This window comes from Sycon ciliatum, chromosome 11, assembly GCF_964019385.1.
Source record: "Sycon ciliatum chromosome 11, ocSycCili1.1, whole genome shotgun sequence".
Lineage (NCBI taxonomy): Eukaryota > Metazoa > Porifera > Calcarea > Leucosolenida > Sycettidae > Sycon > Sycon ciliatum.
The window spans coordinates 9,493,753-9,508,289 of NC_088653.1; the positions used below are offsets into that span (position 1 = coordinate 9,493,753).

General features: G+C 45.6%; 1 long non-coding RNA gene across 1 annotated transcript in view; it reads left to right on the forward strand.

Annotated features, from left to right (window-relative positions):
- Positions 1 to 14,537, forward strand: part of LOC135827562 (uncharacterized) — a 60,452-nt gene that overhangs the window by 30,680 nt on the left and 15,235 nt on the right. The window contains exon 2 of the long non-coding RNA XR_010555499.1: positions 2,899 to 2,997. This is a non-coding gene — a long non-coding RNA (uncharacterized LOC135827562). The remainder of the gene's footprint in view (positions 1 to 2,898; positions 2,998 to 14,537) is intronic.

Consider the following 14,537-nt stretch of genomic DNA (forward strand, 5'->3'; position numbering starts at 1 on the left):
TTTCGCATCAGCTTGCAGTAGATCGTCAGGAGCCAGAGGTACTAGGTAGGTGTCATTGTGGAAAGAATATAATTATGTTGTAGCTGACAAGTGACATACATGTAGTGTCTCTTGACCGTGCTGATCACCATTTTAACACGGTAGATCTTGGAAATTTTTAGATCTGGACCCAGTGATCGCCGCCAGCTCAGCTCTGTTTCTGTCAAGTTTTCAGTGAATGCGTCCGTGAGGAATCCATCGTGTGGTTGGTCCTACCCGTGACTCCAACCGCCTATCGTAGTGGATAGCCGCCTGGAGTCTTGGGCAATAACTAACTGCTAGTGCTAGGCATCAAGCTTGTATGCTCCTCCTTGCAATGAAAGTAATTTGTTGCGATGTTTTGTACAAGTCTGAAGATCCTTGAATTTTTTATTGCTTTTTTCGATGAATTGGGCGGACTATCCTGGACGAAAAGTGGTACGACCATGGTCGTTGTGGTCGTGCCGTGTGTGACGCCCTTGATCCAAGACAGCTGGCCACAATATTCAAATCGGGCTTTCAAATGCAAGATCATAACGTGAAGCAACTTGGAAGAATGAGTATGTAAGCGAAGTGTATCGGGGTAATGCACACCGGGCGGTAATGAGGGTTCGAATCCTTGGTTATGTCTTGAAAAAAAAATACAAAATACATAACATGTCTATACACAGCATCTTTACATAACATCTCTATGCGTTATTGCCTAGGTCAGCAAGGTGGTAGACGGTGTCGTATTACCCTCGAATGCAAAGAGAAAGTTTATATAACCCGTTAAATTCTGCAATCACTTTTGCCTGACTTATATTCAAACTGATTGTATCGTTTGTGCAAAACAATGATGTAACCAATTAATGGAAAAAACATTTCCATCAGTTCCAATAACATGCATGATGAGCTAGGCAAAAAAAGCATAGTGTATGGCCCTGAGCTTCCAAGCTCTCTCGTTAATAGTTCTTTTTTCAAACGGGTCCAAGTAACCCGCCTCCCCCCCCCCCCCCCACAGCCCCCCCCCCCCCCTCAGTTTCGCTGACCTGCCTGAACCGGCACTGGAGCTGATACTGCTCGAAGCCCATAACCAACTTAATTGAAGACCAACCCATCTCAGATGCTAAGTACAGTAAAACCTGTAACTAAAGACCATCGTGACTAGCGACAAGCCTGGTACTAAAGACCACTTAGCCAGGCACTAACATTCATACATGGTTGGGTGGTGCAAACCTGTAACTAAGGACCACCTGCCACTAAAGACCACTTTCTCTGGCCCCAAGAGGTGGTTGTTAGTCACAGGTTTCACTGTAGAAGGCATCGATTCCCTATGAATTCTTCATCCATAAGGATGCAGAACTCTCTATGCCAGTGCCGGTGTTGCCTTTACTAACTAAGGGAGCATCTCATAAGTTCGCATTATGTTTGCAAACGTAACGCATTTCGAATAGACTTTACCCCCCCCCCCCTACCTCCCCCCCCCCCCTCTATTTGAAGGTCTTATCGCACATTTTCTGTGTAGATCTACTGTACCTGTGTTCATGCCTCATGCTATGGTATGTACATGTGTACAGCATTGGGTATGTACATGTGTACAGCATTGGGTATGTACATGTGTACAGCATTGGGTATGTACATGTGTACAGCATTGGGTATGTACATGGATATGAATGTTTTGCTAGTGAAGTACTGTAGTGCATCCAGAAGTTACATTCATTACTGAAAAAAATCATCAGATATCTTCAGATGCGACGTTAGACGTCCGTCATGATTTGTTGGCTTTCACTTGGCGTCTACTTTTCACCTATCTTTGTCACTACCTCAGTACCATTTGTGACATGTAAGCTAGCGCAACCTATTCCTGTGTACCTCTCCTTCTCAGTGTGAATGATTTAGCACTTGTGATAGTTGTGTCTGGTAGGGTTCAGAACACCTCCATTCTGCACTATTCCCTTTTGTATTGATATGTCATATATGTGAGCTGGTTGAGTGTTTACACCTCAGTGCGCCAATATCTTTTCTATAAAATAGCATTATTCAGCTAAATCCCTTCATTCAACAACTGCTTCTCCTCTGATAAGTTCCCCGTTATTATCTCTATGGAACGAAACAAGACTTGTCAGGAGTACTACTACTTGCTTTCGTGGAGTGTAGCTGATGAACTGTTCGTGCTGTGATCTGCAAGCGTTGTGTGGTCTCGTCCGGTCAAATGAACAACCTATTACTATTCATTACTGAGTACAAGAACAATCAATGACGTGTAGTCATCAATGGTCATGTACACACACATAAACGTACATGTAGTTCCTCCAATTTCCCCCTCCATAACAGCTGTGCATGTACAGTGTACAATGTCAATGTACTGCTGTATAAAAAGCTGGCCAGGTACACCGTTTGATCAGGCTGGTGTGACATTTGACACCTCTGAGTAGCCTGCATGCATGCATACAGTGCAAGGGTTAGCTGATCTGCAAAGACAGGTAGATCCGCACCTAAACCATGTAAACACAGTCATCTGAAGCGATCTAGCACATGCACAGCACAGTGTTGTACACTTCCAGAAAATGTGCGAACTGTCATTTTTCTAGTCGAAAAGGGCGGAACCCCCCCCCCCCCCTCACCCACGTTTTGAAATGCATTAGCGAACTTATGAGATATGTATGTGTTTGTGTATGTATATGTGTGTGTATGTATGTGTGTGTGTGTGTGTGTGTGTGTGTGTGTGTGTGTGTGTGTGTGTGTGTGTGTGTGTGTGTGTGTGTGTGCATGCACGCGCACATGCGTGTATGTGTGCATGTGTATGAATCTGCATGACTGTGTATGCATGTATGCATGTATGTGTTTGTGTGTGTTTGTGTGTACATGGTTTGTATTCATTAACAATGCTACTTCCAGTATGGTAGGACACCATTCCACTTTGCAGCATACAGAGGTCATGTGTCCGTACTAGAATGTCTGTTGAATGCTGGACATCCATTGGAAGCGAAAGATTCGGTAAGTCAGGATATCCCCGGTGCATGCTTGTTTGTGTAGGAGCAGAAAAGAAGGATTACCGTACTTTCGCGATTAGAGCACTCTCTTGGATAGTGCTCTATGTTGAAGAGTGCCCCAGTCTCTATGAGCATGTGAAAAAATATATAGCCCTCCCTTGGATTGTGCCCCCCCCCCCCCCCTCTCCCCCGGCTTGTAACCAAGCGCATGTGCACGTTTTGTGTTCCAGGCCATGTGATAAGGGTCGTACTGACGTAATGTCCTGACACTTCCCGGATTTGCAATTTTGCCTCACATGTCGCTGAAAGGCAACATTTTTTAAATTCTCGACCGAACGATATGAACGAACAAAATTTTCCTGGAAACTGCACACAAACCTTGCACCTAACCACATCACCCCTGCGCGATCATCTTTGCATCTCTCATACTCCCTGTCAAAAGGTCCTTGTGGCGCTCAGCAGTCCACTTGTCAAAAATGGTGGCACGCACAGCGCGGAGCTTCGTGCCATGAGGAGGGCCATCGTGGCCACCTTTTCTCTTCCCAATCGTTAAGGACTAGAACTGATCTCAGAAAATGCGAAATCGGCTTTCTTGCACATACTTCTCCCACGATAAGTTGAATAACTCCACTAATAACTTGTAGATCGATTTTCACAATCTCGGACTTTCTGTTAGGCTCTATCCATAAGTAATACATTTCCTGTAGACATGACAAGCATCAACGTAAATGTACAGTGAGCGAAGCATCATGTCAATTGCTAGCGAAATACACATCGCAATGCAATTCCCTCAAATTTTATCGTAGAGCACTGGGATTTTGCAAAGACCTCTGGATGCCGGTAGCATGATTTGGTCATAGCACCTGGCTGGCTAGGGATGCGCAAAAATGGGCAAATCCCCAGCTGAAGTGCATTTTACAAGCTCATAATACAGCTTGAGATATAGCCCGACTCCAGGACCTAGGGTCGCGTTCGTTGGGGTTTCTTCAAGACGACAGCTGAGAGTTTTCTGTTTCAGATAGATCTCAGTAGTATGTATAAAGCCGGTTCTGTGAGAGGTACATGGTCCAGCCCGAAAAATGGGGTACTATTGATAGTACCCCATTTTTGGGGTAAAAAACGGGCGCCCGGTTTTTACGTAAAACATGATATTTCGGGTGAAGGGTGGATTGTACCCCACCTTGCCCCGGATGGGAGTGGGTATAAGAAGTAGATGCATTGTTGGATAATGTTTCATTATGGAGATGGTGATGTGGGGTGAAGGTGGATTCTGAATTTGAGATCTTTCGTGCTTATGCACGTGAAAAGAGACTTTGTGAAGAAGAAGAAGGGAAAACTCACCATCAAATGGTGGATAAAAACCGTTTCGACTGCTTTTTAGACAGTAACGGGTAAAGAAAAAAGGAAAAAGAAACTCATATAATGCAATTCGAAGAAATAGGTCCCCAGTACAGTTGGGGTGTGGTTGTATGGTATGGTGTGTCATGTACAGGTAGTTGGGTTGTGATGTATGGTAATTTGTAGGGCGAATGTCGAGTAGGCTATGAAAATAACGATTCGACAAGAACAAGTGACTACGAGAGGTTGGCAAGGTTGGCGATCGTCCACCCCCGGCCCTTTAGAGGCCGGAATGGCGAGTTCAAATCTTGATTTTAAGGACGTCCAACTATCCTCGCTGGGTGGCCGATCGCCCACCAAGTGCTCTACAACAGGTTCACCAAACAGTTTTAATACAACGGCCAGTCGCGCCATGTTCGCTCCCTTCGCCTTAGCCATAGGACATAGCTTGAGTTCAGCGCTGCTTGGCGACAATTCCTCCGCAAGAGCCTGCGCTGTTCCTTAGTGCAGCGCAAGGATCTCGCGAAGGAATCCAAGCTGGTGGATATGGCGCCTCTCGCTCCCACCTCTGCTGTGTGACTTTCCGTATCCCAGCCATTCCTTACACACGCGCTATGAAGGTGACGATAGCGTTCGATTTTGATTTCGCGCGATTGTGCAAAGCGATCTTCACTACATACCGTGAGTTCCAGCCACAGAACTCTTCTCAATTCTTTGGAGAAGAGCACTATGTCTGGACGACAGGTTGTAGGTGCTATGAAGTGGGGGAAAACAAGTTTCTCATCCTTCATGTCCACCAGGACCTGCCAGTCTGCTGAGCTAGTTACGAATTGGTCATTTAGCCGTTTGCGTTGGGAGGGGGGCTGTTTGGGGAGATTCTCTCCTGCCTTGCAGAAAGTTATGTAATCAATTCTCTTCTGTTTACTCTGCGTTTCTGCTGAAGAAGAAGAATAAGAAGAAGAAGAAGAAGAAGGGAAATGCTCACCATCAAATGGTGGATAAAAACCGTTTTGACTGCTTTTTAGACAGTAACGGGTAAAGAAAAAAGGAAAAAGAAACTCATATAATGCAATTCGAAGAGATAGAAGAAGAAGAAGAAGAAGAAGAAGAAGAAGAAGAAGAAGAAGAAGAAGAAGAAGAAGAAGAAGAAGAAGAAGAAGAAGAAGAAGAAGAAGAAGAAGAAGAAGAAGAAGAAGAAGAAGAAGAAGAAGAACAACAACAAGAAGGAGAAGAAGAAGATCAAGAAGGGGAGGGAAAACAGTGTCATCATCTCGATAATGTTGTTCATGAAGGAAGATACGTATGTTCTTCTTGTGGACTTGTCATGGATGTGGTTTACTTACCTGAAGTTGATGTGCATCAGAGATGTAGTTTGATGAAGAAGCCTTACGCTGCACATATGCGGTTATGTGGTGTGGATCGTCATCTTTTGCCTTTTCTTTCGAAAACTGAACTCTTATCCGATCAGCTTCGTGTACACCCTCTTCGAGAGCAAATACGTGCGATGAAGAAGTCCTGTTTGTACAAGAGTATAAACTATGCTATAGCATTATCATGTTTAGTATACGATACGAATGTGGATGCATGACATAAACTGCATTCCTACTTGCCTCATAGCAATGTATCCTCGTTGAGGTTCAGTCGAATCATGAAACCTCTTTCCCAGCATTTTCCACTCCTATACATACTGCATCTCATGGAGTCGACTAGGATGGTGTATTCATTGCAATTGTCCACGTTGCGTTTGAATTTGCTGCTTTTATCTCCATCTGATATATCCCTTATGACATCATTGATTGATGCTTATTGCTGGGAAACCTATTCACTTGATCACGTGATCCAGAACATGCACACGTTTGACTGTGATCTTCTTTCCATACTGTATCAATTCACTAAGGTGGAGGTAGCATGTAAGGAATCTTTATAATGAGATATCATTTTGGCGGGCACGATGCTGATTGATCAAATGTTTTTGGCGCGCTTGATGCTGATTGGTGAAAAGTTTTTGGCGGGCTTGATGCTGATTGGTCAAATGTTTTGGGCGGGCTTGATGCTGATTGGTTAACACATATCTTATCATTTCAATCCACCTCCCTCTCTGACTCGTATAAATACGAATGATTGTCCTGCAGTTGAGTCATTCGTTCATCGTGAGTTGTCCTGACTTCACTTCCTAGAAGATGGCTTCCCTATACGAGCGACAGGTGAAGAAGAATTCCGCTCTTCCTGCTGACCCTCCTCGAGTTGTGCTCTCTTCGAAGCCAGTACCGGCTAAGCGTCGCTATGTATTACCTGCTCCTACCCAAGCTCCACAAAGAAATTGTGGTGGATGGGTTTCAGGAGGATATGCAGCTGTCCTACAAGTTATCGGGTGAATCCTTCTACAAACCTGGTTATAAGATGTACTTCCCTTCGGAAGCTCTGCCAGCCTGTGGTAGTATGGCAACAGCCCGCAAAGATGCTCAAGGACAAGTTTACATCGAACTGAACGAGTCCAATGAGTTCATCATGACGAACTTGATCAAGACTTGTCCATCGCTCCGTGACACTCTCTGAAGTGGACGTGTGGAGAAGATCGAGACCAACTTCTACACATCACGTTCGTCTGACGGTCAATGTCGGGTGTACATCAACATTGAAAACAAGCTAGTCCCGACCAGCTCGATCGAACTGGATGTGGAACAAGATGTACTCATCTACCCCGGGGCAGTCTCCCTCGACACTGACGAGCAAGTGATGAAGGTACGTCTTGCTCCAATCATCTGCATTAACGTGGAACCCAGATGTTTTCATCGTGCTCTGGACGCACACATAACACTTTCTATCACGGAACTGAAACAGCTGACTGAGAGCTTCACATCATTATGAAGTGACGTCGTCCAACAAGACGATCAGCTGGTAGAGACCTTCCAATAAGTCTTTAATGAACTGCCTTCTTTACCACACAGCTGATCATTCATTCTTATTCTATCCTATACTATCCTATACTACTTTTTACGGCAATATCTCATGATACTCATTAAAAAAAAACTTCTACTGAACAAGTATGAGTGGTGTTGTGTCGAGTAGTACGTCCACGGAAGAGTGCTGCCTTGCCTCTTCGGACTCTAGTATCCCCGCTGCTACTAGTGGAGAATGGGTTGCAGTATGTGAAAAGAATGGAATTGAGAAAGATGGACCAGGGTGATCTCATGTGCACACCATCAAGGAATGCGTCATTCATGACAAGATCAATCATCTGCTAGTACGAGTTGCTGACCATGTTCTTGCGACATACGCAAAGGATGAAAGTGGATGCTCGGAGACTCGTCATGCCTTTGACATTGACCATTTGTTCGTTCGTGATTCGACATTGTTTCACGCGTGGCCATCTGCTTAACATGTTGCTATGAAGAGACCTGACATTCTCAAGCATGCTGTGAGCTTTACTGTTGGCGATGGTGATCGTGAACAAGCTGAACGACTTGAAAGTTGCATATGCGGCATCATGGAAGGTTTATGGAGTCATGCGTCAAACGACATCGTTGCCCTGGAGATGACCTTGGCATATTCAGTGACTCTATTGGACATGCTGGCACGGAAAGGCGATCATGCGAAGGTGTTGTTAGCGCGAGATTTCCTCATGAAACACATCCATGCTCAATCGAGGAGGAGGATGAACGGTCCACTCATCAACACGATGACTGTGGCCCTTGTTTTTTGTGCATTGCCTATTGTTTACCTGTTCTTATGAGCATCATAAAGTTTTTTTGAGAAAGAAAATATTTCCTATCATAATTAGTACAGTGTTTGTGTGTGTGTGTGTGTGTGTGTGAAGGTGGCGTACTGGGCTACGCATTTCCATAGGAGTGATGGTGACGAGGCCTCCCTCAAACACATGCAAAGCATGCGGAATGACATTGTCGAGATGCAATCGGTTGTGGGGAACGATGACACCGAAAACACCTTGGTTCGTAATGTGGAGAAACTGAAAATTATGAGAAAGCCGATGAGAGCAAAGTGGAAGATGTGGAAAACAGATCTACGCGCTACACAGATCAAGCCATAGCAGCTGATGAGCTGCACGTTACAACAGACAGATCCGTGTCCATGAATGCTAACCTTGACATGAACGAGCATTCCATCTGTAATTAGGCGTACGATGATAGCTCTTTGACATGTGCTGTCCCTGTCGGTTGGGTCAAGAATGAAATCCGTCAATCATCTTCGAGATTGCACCACAATATCGACGCTGTGCGCACGATGAAAGGTCCTCGTGGTGATCGGGGATTGGGATGGCTTAGCGGAGGTGGCATGCTATTGAACTCTATAGGGAGAAATGGTGACTTCTATCTCGATGCAACCACGCTCATCATGTACAAGAAATTCAGCTCGAAATGGATGGCTTTCAGTTAGCTTCATGGATCAAGAGGTGAAGATGGTCCACGTGGAGAACGTGGATCGATCGGTCCCGAAGGTGAGACTGGAATTAGAGGAACTAATGAGCAAAGTGGTGAACGCGGTCAAAAATGTGATCAAGGAATACCTGGTCCAGAAGGTCCCAGAGGTGAAGTTGGAGAACGTGGATTAGTCGGTCCTGAAGGTGAGATTGGACCTAGAGGCGAAGATGGACAAGATGGCCCACAAGGTGAACGTGGTGTGCAAAGTGATCAAGAAGCTGTAGGTCCCGTGGGTCCCCAAGGAACCATCAGTGCAACCGGTCCTCCAGGAAACAGAGGTCCTGTGGGCCCCCAAGGAATCATCTGCCCAGGTCCTTCAGGAGCCAGAGGCCCCGTGGGTCCGCAATCAAATCAGAACCTATCCGATCCGTTTCATCTACTACCTCACATTCGGAGAAACGCCTACCTCTACATATACTCTCATCCTAGCAGATTTGAATCCGTCAACAGGGTGAGCAGAAAAAGATACAGAGGGGAAATCTCGTTGATTTGAAGGACAAGACAATCAACGTGAACAGCATCGACATGTTCCGAGACGGTCACTTCTACCTCAACATTTCACAACGCAAACAAGTTTCCATTAGAGAACGATTCGTCAATCTGTTTCACGACGACATGTCTTTTGCAATGTTCCAAGTAATTCAAGTGGACGCACCTCTCCCTAGAAACATGTCATTGAAGACATTCAACATCGATACTGTCGGAAATTTCAGCTTGGATGCTTTATACGTGTTGTTCACTGCCACCCACATAAGTGGCAATTACTTCACGGGTTCCAGCTATTCATTACTCAACCTTCCCGTTTCGTCTTTAGTGAACCAATTATCGGCGGCTTTGGATAAACCTGTGTCGAGCATGACGAATCTCTTGAGTACAAAGTGTGTCATAAGTTATGCTCGGAATTCAGAAGGCCTATTCACTCTACACGTAAACTCCATTTTGATTCATTCCAACTTGGAAACTGACCCATTTTCAGGACCAATGGAATCGAAGATTGCGATTAAGCGCATTGGTGGTACTCAATTCTTCAACGGCACTACGTCAAAGTTGTTCAGTCATTTGCACTTTGCAGAGAGTTTATCTTCTCACACAATCCAGGGCTGTCCACACAGAACTCATGGCACACTACGATATATATCACACATGTATAGCACACATGCTACACTACATTCTTGAGGTTAAAATGAAAAATAAAACCTATCTATAGTGATTATCATCACATCACCAGAATGTCTGTGATATTGACAGTGGCGAACAACACGTCGGGAGTGAGCAGGGGATTGCACAAACCGAACTTTACTCTAAATGTGAAGGACCTCGATACCCGCGATAAAGTCCTGCATGTTGAATCGGCTCAGTTTGAAGTACACTTTGAGAACATAGACGAGGCAAGGAACAAACGCTATGTGGTACATGGTGAAGAAGAAGAGGATAGACTGTCCATAAAGACGGGAACATACAGCGATATAGACGATTATTTTGGTGTCTATGATCCATGCCACTCTGAACCGAGCAGGACACGGAGACATTGTGTTTTTTCCTACTCTCGTCACACCAGCCGCATAAGTGTCTCGTTACCCAGGACTAAAAGGTGCTTGTTGAAGAAGGACTCACCCGGATTGGTGCTGGGTGTGGGTGCCGCTGACCTGCACATTGATATTTGTTTGATTTTTATTTATTTGTACCTTTGCAGCACTGCACAGTTTGTACGAGGACTCGGAGATTTATGCAGTGCATGTCTACAGCTTATTTGAATGCGTGCCAACTGCGCAGTACTAGTCCCTTGTATATTACGCGAGTTGTAGTGCGGGCTAGCATACAGGTGTGAACGCTACGCACTTTTCATGCAAGCTACCTTCTGGATTCTGTACTTGCTTTCATGCACGTGTCGTTGGCATACGCGATACGGGCCGCGTTTGTGTATTGGTTTTGAACCATGTGGTTCTTCTTTTCAGTTTTAGTTGTTCTTTGGTTGCTTCGCGAGTCGTTGCTTTGGTTGGAGACAAAGATGGCTTTCCGTTTCAGTAATATAATGTAATGTAACTATAACTGATAGTATACTGTTGAGTGTTGGGATGCGTTGGGACCCCGACACCAATAGTGGGCACTGTTCTCAAGCCATACACGATCGTGGGATCTCACACTTTCCCGTTGGCTTTGGATCTGACAAAAGACAGACGACTTGTCCTGCTCTACACCGACCTAATTGGACCTGCTGTGGAGTACGAAGACAACACTGATTCTCGACACCAAACGTCAGCTTATCACGTGTATTGAACAACTGCAGCAGATGGTGAGAGCTGAAGACGCGTTCATATTGGAATTGGGCATCACTCTGGAAGATGGGAAGCTCACTAACAAGGAGCATCAACGATTGATAGCGATAAAGAACGACTTTCGCAAGACACTGGATATTGGATCGTTGAAAAAATTCGCCCCTATTATAATGTGACTGGCAAGAATGGCACAGCTGGGAGATATACTGACCACAAGCTCCGGAGTCCTTCACCGGACTCCTGACCAACACGAAGATCGTTCAGAAGAACATCCTCGACAGGACGGAGAAGAAACTTTCGTTGCTTGAGGGTAGACGCGAAGTACGACTCTTTTCCTCAGCAGATCGATCACCACCATCCCTGAACAATGAACTGGACATCTCGTCACCGAATTGTATTGCTCTGGGGGAGAGCTATTTCATCGTGAAAATGCGCTTCACTGTCAAAAACAATCTTGATAATCAACCTGGAGACTACACGCGATGGGTGTGCACCACGTCACCAGCCTTTTCATGGTTCAAGAAGATTCGAGTGGAGATCAACGGAACATAGTATAGACTTGGGCATAGTACCAAGGCCGTTCAACTCCGTGCCGTTGCAACAAGACACCGTTTCGGCGATCCTCACCACGGGTGGTGGGGGACCTGGAAGGAGAGCAGTCTCGATGACAGCACTGTGCAACTCCAACGCTTTGTTGACGAAGTGGACAGTTACGGTGTGGGTCGCCTTCGATGTATCCAAGTTGCATGAAGACCCGGAACGTGGTCAAACTTTCTACCGGCCGGATTCTCCAGCCACGAGCAAACCGTCCGCTCCGTTAACTGACGGGAGTCCAACATGGACCCTGTTTCAAAATAACCTAAGAAAATGCAGGAACAAGTCAGCTCCTGGTTCCAACGGCATTCCGTACATTACTGTAAAGTGAGAAACTTTCGCTAGAGATTAAATTTAGCTATTTTCACCACCATCACAAATTCACTATAATAAATCGCCGCGAACTGCTCTGTACAATGATTTTTGACACCTCAAGATCCAACTGAGTAGATGAGATCGCGGAAGTTTCTCATCGTGAACCAACGCAATTCTTGAAAACGCGAAATTTGCGAGCCGTGAAAGTTTATCGTTTTACAGTATCTGGAAGCGATGCAAATGCCTCCACAATATTCTTTTCAGTATCTTCGAAACAGTTTGGAAGACTAGTGTCATCCCGCGATCTTGGCAGTGCGCCTCGGTTACACTTATTGCTAAAAGTGACAGTGTATCAGATCCAGCAAAGTTCCGACCAATCGCTTTCTCGAACTGCGATGGTAAGATCTTCTTTGCCATGCTGTCCAAGATACTAACTCGCCAAATGTTGGTGAATGAGTATTTTGATGGCATGACACAGAAAGTTTTCCTGCCAGAAATGTCGGGCTGTGTGGAACACAAGGGCGTCGGAACCGCACCGGCCGGGGCGGCCATGGCCGCCCCACTTTTTCGGCCGTTTTTTTTTTTTTTTTTTTTTTTTAGCACACTGCAACAAAGCGCGATGATCTCAGCGCAAACGTGGCAAATCCTTGTCCCCGATCGTGGTTTGTTGCAGAATCAAAAGTCCATGTACACTGAAATGGCACCAAATGCCTGGGAATGCTTGCAATTGGCTTCAATTTTTGAATTTTTTTCCCGGGGGAGGCTGATGTTTGTCCCCGATCGTAGCATCTTCTTGGTTTTTGCAGAATCAAAAAGTCTTTCATTGTAGTTACCGTACACTGAAATGGCACCAAATGCCTGGAAATGCTTGCAATTGGCTTTAATTTTTGAAATTTTTTCCCGGGAGAGGACCCCCCGACCCCCCTTCCATGGCCGCCCCACTTCCAAAGTCGTTCCGACGCGCCTGGAACATGCTACTCTGTGTAGCGAAGCCATGAAAGACTTGAAGAGGAACAAGCGCTTCATAGCGATTGTGTGAATAGACCTAAAGAACGCATTCAGATCAGTAAAGCACAATTTAATTCAAGCGGCATTGCATCGGTACCTTATCCCACTGAAAATCAGAAAACTTGTACTTTCTTACTACGAGCATCTCACTGCTTTCGTACAAAAGCCCCAGACCCGGACGTTCCGGTACAGTATCGGTGTGTTACAGGGATGCCCTCTGTCCCCGATACTGTTCAATATCACCTTCCAAGTCCTCCTCGATGCCCTCCAGGCAAAACCCCTATAGGCACGTTCATACAATTTCAAGCAGACGGATATCACTGCTTCTAACACTGGTTTCGCAGATGATTTAGCCGTTTTTAGTAACAGAACCCATGGCGCACAAAAGAAACTAGATGTTGTTGACAAGTTTTTGTCCTGGTCGCAAATGGAAGCTGCCCCACATAAATGCAGGACCTACGCGGCAAAACTAATCAACAATAAGTACACCTGTTTCGACCCCGGCCTTACATTACCCGGCAAGGATGTACCGCAGCTTAATGGTCAGCAATTCAAATTTCTGGGGAGAAATTTGACGGACAACGTGAAAGATCTCGAAATTTGACGGACAACGCACGGACATCGCAAAGTTCTCGTTGACCTTACTAGATGCCTCTTAAAACTGGCGCATGAAACTCACCTTGTCGGTCACCAGAAACTCTGGCTCTATGAACATCTGATAATCCCGAAAATATCATGCCACCTAGAGATACTTGACCTTTGTTACAGTTTTGCCAAAACGCTTCATCACATCAGCCTCTCCTTTATTAAAAAGTGGGCAGGCCTACCCAAGGCTGCAAACACCGCCATCCTCTTCACCGGAAATCGAGAAAGGCCAGGCCTCCGGCTCACGTGTATCACACCACTATGGAAACAGCAGCAAACTATAAAATGGCAAATTATCAAGCACAGCAAAGACCACAACATCGCTCAACTGTATTGCCATCACAGAAAACAAGAACAAACGTTCACCCATAGGTTCTCGTCGGTTGTGGAATTGGAATGTGCCGAAACGGCCGTATCGGACACGCCTGCTTCATGACCGCCCAGAGCCGGACTGGGTTTCGTGACACCAACAGCACCCGTGGTAAAAGCAAGAAAACAAATCCTCAATACAATCAGAGAAGGTGACTGCCAGCAGCAGCTCTGGCACCTAAAGGGACTACAAATGCAAGAGGCCTGGACCAAATGGGAAGACACAATGTTCGTGGACATGACATGGCGGACACTCTTATACGAGGGCTATGGAAAGACGATGTCGTTCCAAATGAACGCGATACTTAATACTCTTCCTTCGCCCGACAATCTGAGATGATGGGGCAACTCTGTTGTGGACCAGTATTGCCCTCTTTGTCAGCGGACATCAGCACTGAGGCACATTCTCACCGCCTGCCATTCCTCACTCCATCAAGGAAGGTACACCTGGCGCCATGACAACGTCCACAAGCAAATCAGTAAATCCATGACAGAAGTAGTATATGCAAAGCAAAAGTCGTCAAATACCGAGCAAATTACCACTAGAGTCCATTCAGAAA